This window comes from Hippopotamus amphibius, chromosome 2, assembly GCF_030028045.1.
Source record: "Hippopotamus amphibius kiboko isolate mHipAmp2 chromosome 2, mHipAmp2.hap2, whole genome shotgun sequence".
In the NCBI taxonomy this organism is placed as follows: Eukaryota; Metazoa; Chordata; class Mammalia; order Artiodactyla; family Hippopotamidae; genus Hippopotamus; species Hippopotamus amphibius.
The window spans coordinates 50,932,574-50,947,711 of NC_080187.1; the positions used below are offsets into that span (position 1 = coordinate 50,932,574).

The 15,138-nt window shown below is 43.9% G+C and overlaps 1 protein-coding gene across 4 annotated transcripts in view; it reads left to right on the forward strand.

The window, feature by feature from the left end:
• The first annotated feature begins 321 nt into the window (after positions 1-321).
• The window catches only part of APBA1 (amyloid beta precursor protein binding family A member 1), a 213,308-nt gene continuing 198,491 nt past the window's right edge, over positions 322-15,138 (forward strand). For all 4 annotated transcript variants that reach the window (XM_057724622.1, XM_057724621.1, XM_057724625.1 and 1 more), the window contains exon 1: positions 322-512. The gene's annotated coding sequence lies outside the window, so the exon portion shown is untranslated. The remainder of the gene's footprint in view (positions 513-15,138) is intronic.

Genomic DNA, 15,138 nt, shown 5'->3' on the forward strand with positions numbered 1-15,138 from the left:
GGGGCCCGCGCACGCCAGGACGCGCCGGCCCGAGCTGGGGCGCGACGGGCGGCGAGAAGCAGCGGCGCCCCTCACGCCCACCCGCGCCGAGGCTGGGGAGCCTCAGGGGCTGCGCGTGGAGGACGCCGCCCTGCCGCTTCGGGCTCGCGCGCCGCGCGTGCGCGCGGGTGGGCGTGGGAGGCAAGGGTGCTCCTAGCGCGCGGCGCGCGCGCGCGCGCGCTCCCCCCGGCGCCCTCCCTCGCCGGCCGGCTGGCTCGGCCCCGGCGCGCGTCACGAGGGGCGGGCGGGGAGAAGGGGGTGGGGCCGCGGGGCTGGAGGGGCCCGAGCGGCGGCTGCGGAGCCCCAGCCGGAGCTGAGCGAGGGCGGCTGCGGTCGCGGCGGCGGCGGCGGGAGAAGATGGTGGAGCTGGAGGGGGGAGCGGCTGGAGTGGAGCTTTCTTCCCAGCCTTGGCACCAACGCTGTCGTTAGCGCCGCCTGCTCCCGCGGGCCCGCGGACCCAGCTGTCAGGCAAGGTACCACCGCCAGGGACGGGTGGGTGAGTGGGGGGGTCCCCGCCGCTGATGCTGCCCCCGACGGAGCCCCGGTCCTCGCCCAAGGGCGCCCCCGGGCGCCCGCAAGGAACAATAGTGCGGATGAGAGGGGACAGCCGGCGACATCCAGGGGGGCAATGCCTTGAGCCATCGAGCTAACGGGGCGGGGGAAGGGGGCGTTGATGATACGGACGCCTGGTGTCCGGTGCGCGCTGAGATGCGGTGCTTTGGGGGCAGCAGCGGCTGGCCTGATGACAGTCATGGCAGGAGTGTGTGTGTGTGTGTGTGTGTGTATGTGTGTATGTGTGTGTGTATGTGTGTGTGTGTGTGTGTAAAAGGTAGAGCTGAAGGGATGGGGGTGGCGGACCGAAGGTGTTGGGGGATGACATTTCCAGGAATCCCCGCTAGGATCCCTCAGCTCTCGGCTGACTCTCCGGGAGAGTGTGGCGATGGCAACGATGGAGTAGGCAGGCTGCACTTGGTGTGTGAGTGTGAAGGGAGGCTGTGGGGTGGTGCGGATGTGTAAAATCCCATGTGTGTGAATCTGTGTATGTGTATGTACTCGTGTGGTTGCAAACTGCTCTCTAAATCCAGAGATCTGCGGGTGCCCTGACTTGCTGTCACCGTTGGACTGTGTTTGTTATTTCGACCCTGCAACTCTGAGCACAGTCTCTGTTCTGCCCCTGCCGCGTGGATGGCCGGGTGTAGGGATTCTCACTTCCCTTTGCTTCCCCTCACTTCCCCCTTTTTTCACGTCTCTTGACATGGGGATGTGGAAGTGTGCATGTGGCTTTGGGCGCATGGCAGGGAAACAGGATAATTGTTACCCTTTCTGGGCATGCTGGCGTCCAGGTTTTGAAGGGAGCTTCCATCCTGTGACACTTCTGCTCTCCTCAGCCCTTGTTCTGTAAGGGTCTTAGATGCCCTGACTCTGCAGTTTCTATTGTTTATCTCTTGTCTGACCTGAAGGAGAAGGGTCTTGAATGGCCACGTCCTTCTCTCTGTCCCCACAAGTTTGAATATCAGCTAGACCTTCTCCTTCCACATTTAAACACTGGAAATATTATGGCTGAAGAATATGGTCTTTATGTTGGTTCTTATAGAATGAACTCTGGAAGTGTGTGTAATGGTAGTATTTCAAAAGAAGAAAAAGATCACACTGAGAAATGTTTGCCCCCCCCCCCCATCAGGGTCACACAGACGGGGCGTTTTCCTAAGGAAAAGGGATACTTTATTTGTACTGCTGGTGACATCCTTCACAATGGCTAGGTGGTACCATGTACTATTTGAGAACTAAAATCCTCCAAGGCCCATGGTGATGGGGTCCCAGGTCAGTGAGTCTGCTTTCCTAGCCAGTGTAGCCTGCTAGTAGGGAATTTGGAAAATATCAGACAGGCAATAAGTCACCCAGTGGGAGCCAGGACACAGAATTGCATCCAGAATCTATAGCTGTTTAATTGTCTCTGCGTGATAAAGATAGGCTTGTGTGGGGCTGGGTAGAGAGAGCTAGGAAAGGAGATGGCATATTCATATGTGTGTCCACTGCAGTTTGACTCCCCAGCTCCTGTATTTCTCCTGTGGTATTTATAGGAATGAATGCACTTTTACACTTAATATCTTGATATTTCTTTATTAAAATGTTGTGGGACTAGATTAACCTGCTTAGAATCTGTTTAAATCACAACATCTTAAATTCTACTGCATTGCTGTCAGAATCCAAACTGGCTGCCCTGGTACTCTTGAAAAGCCTGTAGCAGTCATAGCTACACAAGTAAGTATACAACCCGTTGGCATCGGATGTTTCTTTCTCTTTTAAAAAAATTTGTTTTGTTTTGCAGAGGTTGCATTGAAAATAATAGAACCAGGGGTGTCCACATATGTTTTTTTTTCTTCCCATTTATCTTCTCTTAATTAATGATGATCTGTGGACCAAGTTTTCTTGGAGCTGTGAACATTAAAGTAAATTTCCTCATGTCCTTCAACCCTTTAATATGAGGTTGTTGGAGTGCATCCAAGGTTTAAGGATAGATTTATAAAAATGAATTTGGAATCTTAGTTCTTCACTCTCTTATTAGTTCTGCCAATTTCTTTCTGAGAAAAGTGCTTCGGAATGTAAAAGGCATTCTAAGAGGTTTTAGCCTTATTTTTAAAAAAAAAGTTGTCTATATTTGTAAGTAAAATGCAGAGATATAAATGTCTTACAAGAAAGTTTAAGAATATTAGGAATTATCAAGGTAAATAAACTGTTTAGAAAAAGAATAATTATACAACAGCACAATTGATGACTCAGGAATTAGTGATGTCCTTTCTAACATAACTGTAATAATTTTTAAAATGCAATGCCTGGCTTTCTAAAGATTGGACTATTAAGGTTAATGGTACAGCTTGTATCCTGTAATTCAGTCTGGTAAACAGTTGTACCTTTTGCGTAGCCTACAGCAAGTAATTTGTTTTGCATGGATGCGTTTTTTTCACTTAAAGGAGCATTAATTCTTTTCTTTTACACTATTGGGTCTGTTGAAGAAGTTTGTTTTTCGGAAGACGTGGGAATAAAAGACATTCGAAAATTGACCCGTGGGGCCAAGAGAAATAAACTATGTGGGGGAGGTGGGACTTACATCCTACAAGGAAAAAGTATTTGCTGTTAAAATTGAGAGAATTTCAAGCACTAAAATCCAAAGTTAACCCTTTGGGTTACAATCATTAATTTACAAATGTTTATTAGTTGCCTGCTACATCCCAGGCAGTGTATACCATTGGATATGGTTTGGGAAATGTTATGAGAGCTGGAGATTTGAAGAATAAGGAGACTTCGATTTTGCCCAGAGGAAGTTCATGGCCAGGAAGGGAAGACAGGGCATGCATGTAATGAACTGTAAGAATGGTGGAAAATGGTTAAGTGCTGAAAAAGCCATATGCCTGTAGAGCTGTAGGAGTTCACAGGCTACAACAATGACTTCAGAAGGAAGAATCGAGAAAGATTGCTTGAAAGAGGTAGCCTTTGAGCTGAGATCTACATAGGGGGAATTTGGGCTGGAATGGAAGGAAGGGCATACTCAGGGGAGGAACAGCATAGCAAAGGCCTGGTGCTGGGAAGTGTGTGCCCTTTCAGGGAACAGAATGGTGTGCTTAAAAATTCTTTCTCAATAAAATTGGGGGGGGGGAGAAAAAAAAGAATGATGTGCTCTGGCTGGAGCATGGAAGATGCCCAGAGATGAAATGAGAGATAAGGTTGAAGTGTAGCCAGGCTGTCAGGGGTTGAAAAGGGGAGGGTGATGCATATGGAAAGCAGTGAGGACAGACTTCCTTTTTAATAAGTGGGGTGAAGGAGAAGGAAAGAGAGTTTGCTACATCAAAGGTAGGTCATGGTATAGGGAAAGTAATTTTTTAGTATAGGGAGACATGGGCCTACTTTATAAGCAGAGGAGAAAAAACCATTGAAGGGAAGAGAGATAAAAAATGTAAGGGAGAGGCTAAATTGATGGGACAGAATCTTTAAGAAGATGGAACTCTTCAAAGGAAGGACTCTTTTGAGATAGAAGCATGGGAACTTTGCTGTAGAAAGAAAGGAATTTGGCCATAGTCTTCTAAATCAAGTCAGAGAGAGGAGAGCAGGTGGAGGCCATGGGTAGAATAATAAAGACATGGACTAAGTGCTGTGGAAATGTAGCGGTGAGTCAATTAGAGGTGGATAAAAGATTATCACCCAACTATGAGGGCCTCCTGTGTTTGGAGAGCATGAATTTGTGGTGGAACCAGTTAGCCCTATGTAATTAGAGTTTGACAACCACCTATGTAATTTTTGTTATTAAAGTTAATAAAATTAAGTGTTGTTAAATACAGTGGTGCCTCTGTCCCTTAAACTCAGTGAAAAGAGAAAAATGTTTGCCTTTAAAATTAGCTGAATGAAAGTCTCCACCTGAAGTATATCCTGTGACTTCTCTCAGGGATTGCTGACTTCACTAAATAATGGGGGAAAACATAGGTGTTGTTAAAAAGATGAGCTTTCCCTATCTGGAAGGGTAGGATGCGGCAAAAAAGAAATCAAATGTAGCATTTCACCCAACACCATGCCCCATCATAAGCATGCAATAAATATTTTTTGCATGAATACATGAATAAATTAATTTTTTAGTAAGGTAGGTATAGTATCAAAGGTCTAACATTTCAGGATTTCTTTCCTGTTTACACTGTGGACATTGAATGAGTTGCATTCCATGGTCTGTTCAAGTTTATGACAGAATTAAAATTTTTATTTATTCATATCTGCTATATACATTGAAGCTTTACAAAAGTTTTTTTCACAAAATAATTTTGTACCCTTTAGACCCTTGAGTTACAGGATCATGATTCCAGACAAGTATATAGAAATTAAACTGGGGTGAGTGATGATTTTGAGGTTCTAATGATGAAATCATTTATTCATTCCGTCAACAAATGTTCACTGAGCACCTTCTCTCTTCCATTCACTATTCTTGGTGCAGGGGATACAGCGGTGGGGAGAAAGTCCCTACTACTACTGACCTTTTAGAGGGAGGAGATTGAAAAATAAATAAGCACATATATAACATGGCAGGTGGCAGTGAGTGCTATGAAGAAGAAAGTAAGGAAGGAATAGAGTGTGGTGATGTAGGGGTTGCTGTTATTTTATATAGAGTGGTCAGGGAAGGCCTTGAGCAGAGAAAGCTTAAAGAGCTTAAAGAGCGAGCCATGCAGGTTATTTGAGGGCAGGACCTTCTAGGCAGAGAATGTCAAGAGCAAAGGGCCTGAGATGAGAACATGCTTAGCATGAGCAAGGAAGCCTCACTGGTTTCCTTGTGTCGCCTGGCCATGTAGTATCATACATGATACATGGAACAGTCACCTAGGGACCCTGCAATGTGATGCCTTGCCTTTTGGTATTGAATCCGTTGCCCGTAAGGCTGTATCACATGTACCATATTTGGGCTGACCTATGGGTTAGTCAGTGCTGGGTTTATAAAAAGATAGATGTCCTCAATCACACATTTGAGTTAGAAAACTTGAAGAGTGGCTGTGTCTGAGTAGTGATGAAATACTAGTCAGCTGGAAGTAGTCCCTTTCTTGGAACTGCACACATCACTCTTCTGCAGCCTGAATCTTCTTCAGTGATAGGGTTCCTTTTCTTCTTCCGTCTTTCATGTCTCATTCTCAAGTCTAAAGTCTTTGAAACTAGAACTGTGTTTTGTTCATCTGGGCATGCCCTACAACCCATAGAAAAACTCTTTGCATTAGTAAGGGATCATCAAATACTTATTGAAAGGAACGGATGAGACATTTCCAAAGATCTAAGCAATTCAGGTATAAAGAATGAAGGTAAAGCTCTGTCCTGCAGACAGCTGTTTTTCCAAGAGGACACAAAATCCTCTTGGATTTTGCGTGATGCTAAGTAGTTTATGTACACAGGGCCTGAGATGAGGACTTTGGTACAAGTAGTCTATTTGGGAGGTGATCCCAAGAAGCACTCATGAAAGAATGGAGAAAATGAGACAGGGAAGGAAGGAACACCGGTAGGAAAAGTGGCAGATTAGTGAGCAGATTACCACTGTGGGCCGTGGAGGCTCTATTCTTCATGACTGTCCACCAAGCAATGGGGAAATTGGGATTTTATTCACCATTTAATACTGGGGGCAAGAAGTCCCCAGCACTTTAGTGCTGCCAGTATTAGCCTGAGCAAACTTTGGAGGCACCAGAGAAAGCTGTTGAGTAGCTAAGCAGAGAAGCAGAGTGGGCTGGAGGCGGGAAGTGGTCAGTGTGTAGGGGAACTGTCCATCAGAGCCCCAGGTGAACTCACAAGTGGGCTGAGGGACAGCACAGCAACAGCCTTTGTTGCACATGGCACTGGGATATCTTAGGGAATTTTTAACAGAATAGAATTTGTTTGATAGCAGTTATTGGAATTTTATTTTAGGGATTTTAATGTATTGTAACAGCTTCCTACTCTTCAGGTTCACCCACAAACCAACTCTTGACAATCCTCAATTATCTGGGATGCAGATTACCACGTATGCCCATGTATAAGGTACCCTCGATTATGAGGTGAGCCCCAATTTTCCAAAAAGATGGTTTTTTAAAAGGCTTTACATCAACTTGAATATGCACATTTTGGGCTAAAGATGAATTGTCTACTTATATTTGTTAATCTACTTGCATATTTTAAGATCACATTATATAGAATTAGGAATTTAAAAATATGACATTACTTTCGCATTTCACAAAATCATTTCTTCAAATGTTTCACAAGCTGCTTTGACTTCAGAGGTTTTTTCATCATTAGGCCACTTTTGGCATATTCACTTTTGTCTAACTTGTTTGAAATATAGTGCTTCTTAAATTTCTGTATGATGCTGCCCCTGCGCACTTAATTCTAAGCCCTGTGTGCCCATTCACAAAGCATAAGAACAATTGTTTTTTTCCTTTCTTCCTACAGGTGTATATTCATGCTTTCCACAACCCAGCACTTCTGCATGACTTGTACAAGGACATGCAATACAGGCAGTTGTGAAGGAATATTTACTTAAATTGGTGTTAAAATCTTGGCCCCCTTCATTCATTCATTCATCTATTCTGTTTCAATCCTGCGACCTCTGTAAGCATCGCTGTCTAGTATTGATTGCAGTTGTTTCTGGCTGTCCTCTCCACATGGTTCTCAAGTAACCTCTGAAACATACATCTCCTTTTCATAAAATCTTGTCTTACCAGGTAAATGTTTTTGACATGGTTTCTCCCTTTAAAATCAGTTGCCATCACATCCAGGATTAATGAATTTCTTGATTTCACTTCTGTTATCTTGAAGATAATAGGCTTTTTGCTTTTTGGCATTCAGAAGTGAGTAATTGAGAGAAGGCCTCTTAGTATGAGAGACTTTATATGGAGTTAAATGCAAAGTGACTTTCTCTTTTCCGAAATCTAATTTTGGGGGACTAGGAATCTCATCTTATTTTTGTATATGCCAAGTGATCATGGGGGTTGTTCAGGTATAGCAGTAGTGAAACCATCCCTGCCCACTAAGTTTCCTTTCCAGCCTCCTCCTCTTCTGCTCCATGGTGAATTAATTAGTGTGAAAAATACTGCAATGATTTTGTTTCATGAAGCAAGTAATTAGCCATTGTTCTGAACAATGTAACCATTTATATTTCTGACTGTTGATAAATTTTATGTCTCATGATCAATTCTGTATTGATTGACAAATATGCTTTATTTTAGAGAAGAGGTGTACTTGACAAGGTGTGCATAAATCCTTTTTCCTGTAAATTGTAGGATATCTTAAATTCAAAGGAAGAGCTTATCATTTAAAAAAATTCTACTTATCGGGAATAATTACCCTTTCACATGGCTATTCAATGAATTGGGATTTTTATACTGGACTTACCTATGTGGATCACACTCTATTTCAGTGCCTTTAAACTTGTTTGACCACAGTCCTTAGGGAGAATACAGTTTACATCATAGCCTAGCAATATAGATGAGTGTATGTAAACACACACACCGACATGCACATACACAAGCATGTTAGTGAAACAAAAGATTCACTTAACAATATTTGTCCTTCATTATGTGTAATGCACTTGAATATTTTCTGTTCTATTCTGTTCTATTCTATATGGTTGTCAACCCACTAAACTGATTTCAGCTCTAATGGATCCTGAGAAGTGGTTTAAGAAACACTGTTGTATTGTATTACATCCATCAGAAGAGTGCTTATTTCCTTACAGTATGAAATAATTTCACATTGGAGGGCTTTTAAAATTTGTTTCAAGTTATTAGCATATTTGGATATTTGATAGTGTGAGTATAGGAGGTCACAATAATACTAAAAGGAAATTTATTTTTGAGTAGATGTTTGATTTCCAAGAGAAGAAATTATTAGTGTGGAAGGTGGAGTAAGATGAATGGATGGGTCCTTAAATCTCGCGGCTTTCCTTGGCCGTGTGAACCGTGCGTTGCTGGACGGATCATCGTTCCCGGGTCTGGCTAATCTCCCCTCACGGTTCTTTCCTGCCCTTCTCCCTTCCTGCCTCTTTCCCAAGCCACCACCCCTAAACCCCAGGAGTTCTTGATGTTCAGTCCAATTACTTAATTCTCAATTTCAACCTAATATATTTCTTCCTAGATGTGAAACTAGTTTTTACACCCACTGATCTTTCAAATAACTTGAAAGTACAAGAATCTTTTTTTCTGGAGGTAATAGCTAGGGTTTTTTCTTTTTCCTAAAGGAGCTAGAATTTGTTGCACAGGTGGAATGTTTCCGTAGTGTCCGTCGGTGTGAAAGTCTCACCCAGTCTGATGTTCCGGTGTGACCGTACCCTTTACGGCTCTCCTGGTGTCCAGTGGAAGGACATGTCAATCCCCGTTTTCAAAGCCCAGCAGGTTCCCCAGCCGATGAATGAAAGCAGGTTAACATCACAGCTACAAAGTGCCGGGCGCTACGCTAAGCACTATACAAACGCAGTTCACGCATTCGCTTCTCATACTGACCTCACGACCATATCCAGAGAGCACTTATGTTGCAGATAGGATTTGAGTCTCCCAGAGGTCCTCTCAGTGACTAAAGGACAGAGCAAGAGGGACTCACCTCGGGTCCAGGGATAGGAGCAAGCCCGACAGCTCCCGTCTCCTTTGTCCTGGGGCCCTGCAGGAGCCCCGCACACCAGCTGCCCAGCTGGACTCCCTTGTTTTTGGTGCTCTTGTCCCACCTGGGATGTCTGTGTGTGTGTGTGGCTGTTCATCAGTATCTCTCCAGTCTCTGCACCCTGGGTCGGAAAGGCTCAAGACGGATGTAAAGCAGTGCTGCCACTGATTAGCTGCCAACATGGAACAAGTCTCTAGACCGGGCTGCGCCTCCGCTTCCCCAGCAGTAAAAGGGGGGCTGATGAAGCCTGCCCATCCCTTCTGTTCCCACACAGGGCCGCTGGGGGGGTCACATGGGCTATCAAGGGCTAGGAAAGTGAGGTAGATGTGTCCCTTCCCTCATGGTGACGTTGGGCAGAAGTAATACCTGCCTCCCCTAAGCTGAGGGTTGGCAAACTGTTTCTGCATGGGGCCAGATAGTAAATAGGTTCCGTGGGGCCACACAGTCTCTGTTGCAACGTCTCAGCTCTGCTGTTGTGATGCCAACTCAGTGGTGGGCAATGTGTAAAGCAAGCAGCAGGGCGGTGCTCCAATAACACTTTATTTCTGGATGCTGAAATTTGAATTTCGTATCACTTTCACTTGTCACAAAAGTTTGGTTCCTCCCTTGATTTTTTTCCAGCCATCCAAAACTGTAAAACCACTCCCAACTCCCAGGCACCGGGCCAGGTATGTTTCATGGAACTTAGCTTGCTGACTGCTGGTGTGACTCCTCACAGCACTTTGTACCGCTTGTTAGCGAGCCACTCCAGCTCACGCTGGGCTGCAGCAACGCGTGCTTACTCTGTTCCATCCCTCTCTTGTCCTTCCAAAATATGCACACACCCACTGACGTTTTTCTCATCTCCTTTAGCACTGGGAAGGCTAATAGCACATAGATGCTCTGCACACATACACACACGTATATAGTATATGCTGAACACATATTTGTTGAATATATGATATACATGATAAGAAAATCTGTTGCTTTTCTATGTATCTTATTTTTTCCATCTTGGAAGGAATCCTGTCTATTTTCTAGTAAACCTTTGGGAATGATTAAGTTAACATTTTGTAATTAAATTTAAGGGCTTTAAGAATCATGTTCTTCCCCCCCTCTATTAACCAAAAAAGGAAAAGAATGTCAGGGAAGAAAAAAGGGGAAAGCAAACAGACAAAACAAAACCAACATTTCAGCATAAAAAGGGCTTCTTAGAGAATAACTGAAGTGGACAAACATTTAGCTTTGGTCCCTGGGGCTTTCTGTCACTGCAGCAGCTCAGGAGGCGGACGCGCTTTGTGCCTCAGCTGCCAGCAGCTCCGCTTCTTGCTGTGCTTTCCCCAGAATTTAACTCAGGGTCCGGAACTCTGCGTTTGGCTATGCACAAAGATAGAATGATAGAATGTACTTTATCTTTTCCTCTGTATTTCCTCAACATGTATCAACGAGGCACCTCTCTTAAGAACAAAGCCTTGAACATAACTCCCGTTTTATTTCCTAGTAGCTATATAGGCTCAGGAGTGGAAGTATTAGGAAATATATAAATCTGAAATTTTCTTCTCAAAATGAGATGGTCAGAAACTGGATGGTGGAATTGCAGCATATATGTGTGTTGCTTTTCCAAATAGTCTGTGAAGAAGATGTTATTCTGTGTTCTCTCATGAGGAAATGATAAATGTATGTGTTCATATGTGTGTATTTAAGGAGTGGGAAGAAAGGAATATGCTGGGAAATTGGAGCCAAAACCATTAATAGTCTATACCCCTTATTGAAATTTATTAAGGAAAAGAACAGTTAGGTCAGCTTTCAAATACGTGCTTACCTTTTTTAGTCTGCCAAAACATATTAACCTGGAGAAAAGATCCATGGCTGGTGTAAAAGAAATTATCGAGTGTGCTTTCAACTTGGCATAAATTGTTACTGCTCTGGTAGTTGCTGTCTAGCCTTGAAGACAGAATGTTAAGCCAATATTAGAAGTGCATATTACATTTAAGTCATGTGAGGTATTTGAAGCCTGCTTGGGGAAGAATGGAGGCGCAGGGGCTCAGGAGTTTGTTCCCTATTATGTCTGAGCTGCTCCTGGTGAGACACAACATACCACTTACTGGCAGTGCAAAGACTGTTTTCAAGATTACTCTCGGTGGATGCAGGCCGGGGGCGGGCCGGGTGGAGACGACAGGCTTACCTGAGAACTGCAAGGTGGGGGGTGGTTATTATCCATCTGTCTGCAGTTTCTTGTGCGGAATGAGGCTCCCCTTGATGAAGTAAAGAGACTGTGCTTATAAAGGTGGATGATTAAGGTTTTGTTCATTATGTTATCCACACAGTGAATCTTACCTTTTCTTCTTTTACTGAGTTAAATTTTTTCCCTTCTTCTCACCCCCTCCTCCTTCCTTCTTCCACTTGGAGAATTACAGTGGGCTTGTTTACATCTCATGGCTTATTTGTATGGCTTCCTTCCCTGCCAGAGGTTTTCAGCTAGTGTCTGGTCATCATGGATTGTCCATTCATATTAAGGCTGTGGCCAGCCATCTGTATTAATTGGCAGGGTTTGTAAAGGTCCTAGGTTGGGCTCCCCAGAGCAGACACTGAGAAGAGGGTTGGCGCGTGTGGGCACTGCTTTATTAAAGAGATGCTCCCGGAGGAGGCTGGGAAGGGAGGGGAAAAGCGGTCAAACAAGAGTGTGATCTCAAAGTCAAGAGGGTGCTCTGATATGATGTGGCCTCAGGACTGTCCCCACCAGAGTCAGTGGGGTTGGCAGTACATACTCCATACCTGTCGGTCATTGGGAGAGGGCCCTGGGCGTGAGGAGGGGACCATAGGGAGGGGAAAATACATTCTCAGATATTTCTGGTTTTCTATATGAAAAGGCAAAGCTAGTGCAGCCCTCCCCAAAGAGCCATACATGCTGGCTGTTGGAAGAGTGAGGATTTGAATGTGATACTAACGTTTTCCACCACCAGACCAGTGGCTTCTCTTTGGTACAAGAGAAGGGAGCCAATTCAGCTGCTGCCCTGGGAATCCCCAAAGGCCAGTCTTTTTCCTGAGAAGTGGCTGCTGGCTTCTGGTGATATGTGTGTGTCACATCAAGCAGAGGGCTGGGATCCAACGGTCTGGTTACAGTAAATCGCCTGTTTCCAGAGCCTTCTGTACCTCCATCCTTTGCCAGGCCTGTATCCCTGGGGTTCTACAGACTAGTCACTTCCAAAGAAATGTGTTAAAATCTCATTTGTAGATATGCTCTCTCCCATTCTCTTTGTAGCTTATCTATGCCTTTATACTCATTTAAGTGGGGTCTTGAGAGGAAAAGGATAACAATGTACATGATCAAGTTGCCACCTTTAACCAGGAGCCACTTAAAATAAAAGCTAAAGTAGAATTGTAGACTGAAAAATGTATCTGAATATATGAATACATATACAGACACGTACATATGTACATATATATGCTTAAACATTTGTATTGCTGCAGCTTCATGGAAGTAAACTAATAGCTGGGAATTAGCCAATCTTAGTATCACCTAGCAAAGTGGTATATTAGCCAAAAGGATTAGTTACAATCTGTTACAATCATTAGCTGGGTAATGTGAGCCAATGGTGGTTGTTGCTATCTTTGGGCTAAGCGAGAGGACTTCTGTCTTCCCCAATATTTTCGTATAGGACCACCAGACACAGTAAACTGCAGATGTCAGCATGAACCCTGGTTCCCATGTTATCACACCAGAGTTCATCTTGGCAGTTAACTAATAAACAGAAACCTAAGTACTAATAACTTGGGCATGCTCCAAAACACTGTTTTGTCATTTAGGGAATCCCGAATTAAAGAAACTGCCCTCTATATGTAATAGGTTTATGGAACAGGTTAGGTTCAGTAGGGCACACAGAGCAACCCTCCTCAGTTCTTCTCACACAGCTCCTTCAGGTCCACTTAACAGACTTGTTTTCTCTTCCGCGTTGGAATACAGTCTTGGACGGGTCCTTTAGATTTCCCCCTCTTGAGTGGTGAAAAGTTAAATCCAGTCTACTGATCAAATAGTACAGTCCAGTGTAATAATAAAAATTCCAAACTCATTCTTGACTTTTAAAAATTGCAAGGTAACCTGAACACAGTCTAGAAATCTCAAGTGTACAGTTTGTTGAATTTTCATGTATCTGAAAACCCATATAAATCGTGCTTAGATGAGATACAGAACACATCGTGCCTCTCCCCCTCTCACCCCCAGGCTCCCTCTTGGCCCTTCCCAGTTAATATCAACCAGCACCCCAAAGGTAACCACTAATCGGACCTCTATCAGCACAGAGCATTTTGCCTGTTTTTAACTTCATATACATGGAATCATAGCGTATGTAACCTTCTGGCTCTGACTTTTTTGTTCAATACTGTTTTAGAGACTCATCTATGTTGTTGTATCAGTTCCTTTTTATTGCTGTTTGCTAATCCATTGTGTGACTATACTGAGTTTATTTTCCATTCTTCTGTTGAAGGACAATTGGGTTGTCTCACTGTGAACATGCTTGAACATTTATTTTGGTGCACGTAAGCACTCATTTCTGTAGTAGTGGAATGGCTGAGTCATAGAACAGGTGTCTGTTTAGGTTTTGAGATATCCCCCAAAGGTTTTCCAAAGTGGTTGGACCAATTTACTCCCCCAACATCGGCTTATGAGAGCTGTGGCTGGTCTCCATCCTCATCAGCACCTGGTCTCATACCATTCGTTTAGCTCTAGCCTTTCTGGTAGGTGTGTAGTGGTGTTAAACACGTCCAGTGTTAAACTTCACCTTCTCCAGCTCAAGCAGGCTGCTTCTGTGGAGCCCACAGGAAACACACACCCCTGTTCCACTGGCAGTAGAAGTGCCTTTTGCTGCAAACACAGCCCCCTCTCTCTTTGCCCTGCTGGTTCTGACTAGCTTTTTGATTTCTTGCAGCAAGAGTCAGATAACAACACCTGAGTCCCACAAACTCCAGAGGACCTATGTCAGGCTCCCAGAGTTTTTCTTGAAACCTTTTGCTTGGTGTGTTAGTCTGCTAGGGCTGCCATGACTGACTACCACAAACTGAGCAGCTTGTCCAACAGAAATTAACGTTCTCGCAGTTCTGGAGGCTGGAAGTCCAAGGTCAAGGGTCAGTAGGCCTTTCTCCTCGGCTTGCAGTTGCTGTGTCTTCACATGGTCTTTTTCTCATGTGTGCACATACCTGACTTCTCTTCCTCTTCTTAAAAGGACACCAGCCATGTTGGATTAGGGCCACAACCTTATGATCTCATTTAACTTTACCTCTTTAACAGCCCTGTTTCCAAATGCAGTCACACTGGGGGTTGGAGCTTCAACATGTGCCTGGCGGGGCGCGCACACACAATTAAGTCCATAACACTTGGTCTGGTGTGTACATGGAAAGAGCTCTCTGCCAATTCTGCAACAATGCATGAAGTACTCAAATGGCAGTCAGTTTTGTTAACTCAGAGTACAATTGGTCGTGATTTGAAACTACTAGTTGGGAAGATTATTTTTTGCATGATAGGAATAAAACACATACAGTAAAGTACATAAAGTATGTGCATCTGTAGTGTACAGTTTGAGCAATTTTCCGTATGTATTAACCTATGTAACCGCCACCCAAATCAGAACATTGCCAGCACTCCATAGATTCCCCCAGTTTACACCTGCTCCCCCCTCCCCAGAGGTAAAACACTGCTGTGACTTCTGTCATCATTTATCAGGTTTGATGATTCTTGAACTTCATATTTTAAAAATCACATATGCACGTCTTTTTCATACCGATTCTTTTACTTGGCGTAATATCTATGAGATACATGCGTGTTATTACATGCATGTTATTACATGCCTCAGCAGTTCACTCTTCTCATTGCTGTATTCGGTTGTATACATACATAATGATTTGTTAATCTGTTCTCCTGCTGATGGACATCTGAGTTATTTTCAGTTTTTGGATATATGAACAAAGCTGCTATGAACATTCTTG